Below are 6,000 nucleotides of genomic sequence, written 5' to 3' on the forward strand. Positions count from 1 at the left end.
TGTTGAGAGATATTAAGGAATAGTGATTATTGCTTCCTGTTATATTCATATTTAGATGTGAGGTTATGTTTGTGTGCTTTCATTCTCTTTGTTTTGTTGCCAAGACGATTAGTTTCTTGCTTCTTCTGGGTATAGCTTGCCTCCTTATGTTGGGCTTTACCCTTTATTATCCTTTGTAGTGCTGGATTTGTAGAAAGATATTGTGTAAATTTGGTTTTGTCATGGAATATCTTGGTTTCTCCATCTATGTTAATTGAGAGTTTTGCAGGATACAGTAACCTGGGCTGGCATTTGTGTTCTCTTAGGGTCTGTATGACATCTGTCCAGGATCTTCTGGCCTTCATAGTTTCTGGCGAAAAGTCTGGTGTGATTCTGATAGGTCTGCCTTTATATGTTACTTGACCTTTTTCCCTTATTGCTTTTAATATTCTTTCTTTATTTTGTGCGTTTGGTGTTTTGACAATTATGTGACGGGAGGTGTTTCTTTTCTGGTCCAATCTATTTGGAGCTCTGTAGGCTTCTTGTATGCCTATGGGTATCTCTTTTTTTAGGTTAGGGAAGTTTTCTTCTATGATTTTGTTTAAGATATTTACTGGTCCTTTGAGCTGGGAGTCTTCACTCTCTTCTATACCTATTATCCTTAGGTTTGATCTTCTCATTGAGTCCTGGATTTCCTGTATGTTTTGGACCAGTAGCTTTTTCTGCTTTACATTATCTTTGACAGTTGAGTCAATGATTTCTATGGAATCTTCTGCTCCCGAGATTCTCTCTTCCATCTCTTGTATTCTGTTGGTGAAGCTTGTATCTACAGCTCCTTGTCTTTTCTTTTGATTTTCTATGTCCAGGGTTGTTTCCATGTGTTCTTTCTTGATTGCTTCTATTTCCATTTTTAATTCCTTCAAGTGTTTGATTGTGTTTTCCTGGAATTCTTTCAGGGATTTTTGCGATTCCTCTCTGTAGGCTTCTACTTGTTCTCTAAGGGAGTTCTTTATGTCTTTCTTGAAGTCCTCCAGCATCATGATCAAATATGATTTTGAAACTAGATCTTGCTTTTCTGGTGTGTTTGGATATTCCGTGTTTGCTTTGGTGGGTGAATTGGGCTCCGATGATGCCATGTAGTCTTGGTTTCTGTTGCTTGGGTTCCTGTGCTTGCCTCTTGCCATCAGATTATCTCTAGTGTTACTTTGTTCTGCTATTTCTGACCGTGGCTAGACTGTCCTATAAGCCTGTGTGTCAGGAGTGCTGTAGACCTGTTTTCCTGTTTTCTTTCAGCCAGTTATGGGGACAGAGTGTTCTGCTTTCGGGCGTGTAGTTTTTCCTCTCTACAGGTCTTCAGCTGTTCCTGTGGGCCTGTGTCTTGAGTTCACCAGGCAGGTTTCTTGCAGGGGAAAAGTTGGTCCTACCTGTGGTTCCAAGGCTCAAGTTTGCTCGTGGGGTACTGCCTAAGTCCTCTCCGCGGCGGCAGCAACTGGGAAGATCTGCGCCGCTCTTTCCGGGAGCCTCTGTGCACCAGGGTTCCAGATGACGTTTGGTGTTTTCCTCTGGCGTCTGGATGTGCACAGAGTGCAGTCTCTTCTGGTTTCCCAGGCGTGTCTGCCTCTCTGAAAGTTTAGCTCTCCCTCCCACGGGATTTGCGTGCAGAGAACTGTTTATCCGGTCTGTTTCCTTCAGGTTCCAGTGGTGTCTCAGGCGCAGGGATCCTGCCGCTCCCGGGCCCTCCCCTACGGGAACCCAGAGGCCTTATACAGTTGCCTCTTGGGCCAGGGATGTGGGCAGGGGTGGGCAGTGTTGGTGGTCTCCTCCGCTCTGCAGCCTCAGGAGTGCCCACCTGATCAGGCGGTGAGGTCTCTCTCCCACGGGGTTTGGGAGCAGAGAGCTGCTGCGGGCCGGGATCCGCGGGTCCAAATTTATTTTTAATAATAATATATTCAAATAGTTTGAATATAATGTACAAATTATTTTAAGATAAAAAATATTTTCCTTAAAGTCATAATTTATTGATTAAAATCACCACTTTGGAATATCTCTTAACTGAGCATAAAATGAGATCAGAAGTGCATATTGAATGTATGTTTGTGTTGTAAAATACTATAAAACTATGATTTTGAAAGTATCGCACGCATTTTTTTGTTCTGTTCACAGGATACACAGCCTGGTTATATCAAGTTAAGACTCATCTTGATCCCTCCATTGAAAGGCATGGTAATCTATTCTCTATATTGAGTTTTCACTAATATTTAAAATTGGTACCATGCCAGGTAAATTGCTTTTATTAATACAGTCTATGTATGACACTGCACTCTTTATATATTCATAATTCCCACTGAAGCAAGTTATATTTACCCAGGAACATTAGAATGTATCAACATGTTGCTATAAGACAAAGAATGCATTTCCCCCCGAGGGGAGAGTAAAGTGTTAAATGTCTTAAGCTGGCCTCCAAATTTATTCTTAAAACTCTTAATAAACAATTGTTTAGGTTTTTATACACAAAAAACTATGGACTATAATTATTGAATTAGAAGGTCAAGATGACATTAAGATATTGACGTAGCTTATTTCAAAGAGGGAACACAAGTCTCTTTGAAATCCAGTTTGGTTACCTGAAGAAATGGTTTGAAAATAGCTTGCTCACTGAGGCAGCATTGAACCTAGCCATAGAAGACCACAATGAGAGAATACTTACATTTGAGCAATCACACCAGGCCAAAAACTAAAACAAAACTGCACTTGTAGAAAAGTAAATAAAATATAGGCCTTACTTGAAGTGTAGAAAATACCAATGTGGTCTAAAGAAAATATTGGGGAATAAATTTTTGAAATTCACAGCGATTTTTATCTAAAAAGCAGCTGAGCTACATTTCAAAACTTCATCCACTGGACACTGGAATGCTTGCTATTTTTACTCCATCCCAAGTATGCCACACTATTCAAAGAATGGCAAATGAGTTAGTGGCAGACTGTGTATCAAATTAATTCTACCTCTTGGATGTATGACTTTGGGCAAGTTGTTTAAAATTTATGACTCTCACCTACAAAGTGAGAGCAAAACAAAAGAAAACAAGAATAAATAGTTCTACATTTCACAGATTTCTAGAAATAAATCGTGAGATTTCATGTCAACAAGTCCAAACACACTACTGATGCTTCTTTTTGCCCAGGCTTTCATTGGTGTTCTTGGTTAACAATTAAAAGCAAGCTATACATATGCTGGCCATGGAGCTAGCCAACTTGAAGGAAATACTACTTATATCTATACTGTGCAATGTGAAATGATAACCCAAGGGTATTTTTTTTACTGACTATCTATATAAATACAGGAATATATTAGATGGATGCCATTCATGCTCCCACTCTCACTGTGAATAGTTCAAGTATTTTCACCAAATAAAGGCTGATTGTACCATGACAAAACCTGTAGAACTGACCTTACTGAAGTAAATTAAATACCAATGAAGAGTAATATGTGATTCAGTAGTCATATCATGACAATGTCCTTTATCTAATGGTTGAGAAAGATCAATTCAATCAAAACACATATTGACAAAGCTATAAAAGTTAGATACTCAGTGAATTTTAATTAATTATGTACAAAAGTATTTTAAACCATCTTAAATCTTATTGTCTCAGTTAATTAAAAATATTTTTAATTTTATAATATTAAAATTTAAATACCAAATAAATAAAATTAATACCTAATATTATAGAGGTATGTTCTATGTTTAAGGGGGTACCAAGAACACATTCAAAAAATGATACACAGAAATTAATAATGGTCTTTAGATTTAATAAAACTATAGAAAATATGATAGTTGTATCAAGCAGGATTGATAAAATTATGCCTGACCAACAAGCAATCCACCAATCTTGATGGGTTAGCAGAACAAATATTTATTTCTCATTATGCTACATGTTTTCTCAAATCAACAGAGAGGTCTATCTATACCAATTCAAAATATGTGTATGTGTCACTGCTTCCAAAATCTCCTTTTATAATTGATCAGATAGGAAATAGGGACTTGGTGAATCACACACTAGCTTTCAGAACTTTAATGGATTAATCTAAAACCATTCATTATATCTGAGGTCAACATTCAACTCTTATTTTGAATGCAATGGGAGTCAGTCATTTCCTCCCTTAAAATGACAGTATTATTTCAAAAATGATTTTAAGGATGTATACTTAATCCATCCCACTCGCTTGGGTGATGAAATATAAGATAAATTTAATTAATTTGAAGATGGTAGGGTGGGATTAAAGATAAAGAATACCTATGACAGAAAAAATATAATAACCTAACACTAAATTTTGAAATTAATATATGCCAGTAACTTACCATTTACATTTGTAAAAGATCTTAGGATATATTGTAACTATTGTGATAGGGGACTGGGGAGATAGCTCAGCAGTTACGAGCTTACTACTCTTACAAGGTAACTGAGTATGGTGTCCAGCACCCAGGAATAGCTCACAACCATGTATAACTTCAGTTCGATGGCATATATTGTCCTCTTCTTGCCTCCAGAGGCCAAAAGTACATACATGGTGCACACACATTCACGCAGACAAACATTTAAACACATAAAATAAATCTTAAAGTATATGGTGGCATTAACCATCTGAGCGCTAGTGTAAAGAGAAATTCTTTTCAAATATTGCTTCTTAGACCCACAATTTAGTAAATCAGCTATTAAGCAGCAAACGCAGAGATTTCCAAAGATTATAGATATAGATCATAAGTCAGAAAATATTTTTATAAATGGTCAAATAATAAATATTTTCAAGTTTTGCAAGAAAAACTTCTCTTTTGTAGTCAACTCTGCCATTAAGCAGCCATATACACTATATAAGTGAATGTGTGCTGGAGTGTCAATAAAACTTTATTAATCAAATTGGGGAGTAGTCTTGGCTATATACAGACCGCTGTTTTCTACATTATAGGTCTTTCAGAATAATAAGATATCCAAAATGAATGCAAATGTCCTGAATGCAGGAGAGAGCCAATTTGGCCATTTTTTTCTGTTTTTTTTGTTTGTTTGTTTGTTTCTGTGCAATACTTTCTACAGTAGTCCCTTTGAATAAGCTGATTAAATAAATTAAATTAAATTATAACACTATTATATGAATATCCTAAAATATTCCAAAATAAATTGTAATACATCATTCTTGAAAGTGTCATGAATATAAAATCCAAAATATATTTGCCTTTTTTTCTGACAAATAATTATCAATTGCATTTTCCTTGAAGAACAAAATATTAATTATCAGAAAATATGAAAATCCAGAAGAATATTATAGCAATGAAATTACAAAAAAGAAAATATTAGGAAGTAGATATAGTCACACCACTGTTTTAATGTTTTTTTTTCTCAAATTCTTTATAATTAGCTAGAGACAATGAATCAAATGTCATATTTAGACTCAGGTGAAGATGGAGACAAGATGTCACTTGTCAAATTTCAGGATAATGGTGAAAGAAATGGAAAGAACTAGACACTTACCTAAAGAAATGTTCCTTAGTCATCAGGGAAATGCAAATCAAAACAACCCTGAGACTTCACCTGTGAGAATGGCTAAGATCAAAACTCAGGAGATAACAGATGCTGGCAAGGAGAAAGAAGAACACTCCTCCATTGTTGGTGGGATTGCAAACTGGTACAACCATTCTGGAAATCAGTCTGGAGGTTCCTCAGAAAATTGGACATTGAACTGCCTGAGGATCCAGCTATACCTCTCTTGGGCATATACCCAAAAGATGCCCCAACATATAAAAAAGACACGTGCTCCACTATGTTTATCGAAGCCTTATTTATAATAGCCAGAAGCTGGAAAGAACCTAGATGCCCTTCAACAGAGGAATGGATACAGAAAATGTGGTACGTCTACACAATGGAATATTACTCAGCTATCAAAAACCATGACTTCATGAAATTCATAGGCAAAAGGATTGAAGTAGAAAATATCACCCTGAGTGAGATAACCCAAAAAATACACATGGT

This window comes from Rattus norvegicus, chromosome X (assembly GCF_036323735.1).
Source record: "Rattus norvegicus strain BN/NHsdMcwi chromosome X, GRCr8, whole genome shotgun sequence".
Lineage (NCBI taxonomy): Eukaryota > Metazoa > Chordata > Mammalia > Rodentia > Muridae > Rattus > Rattus norvegicus.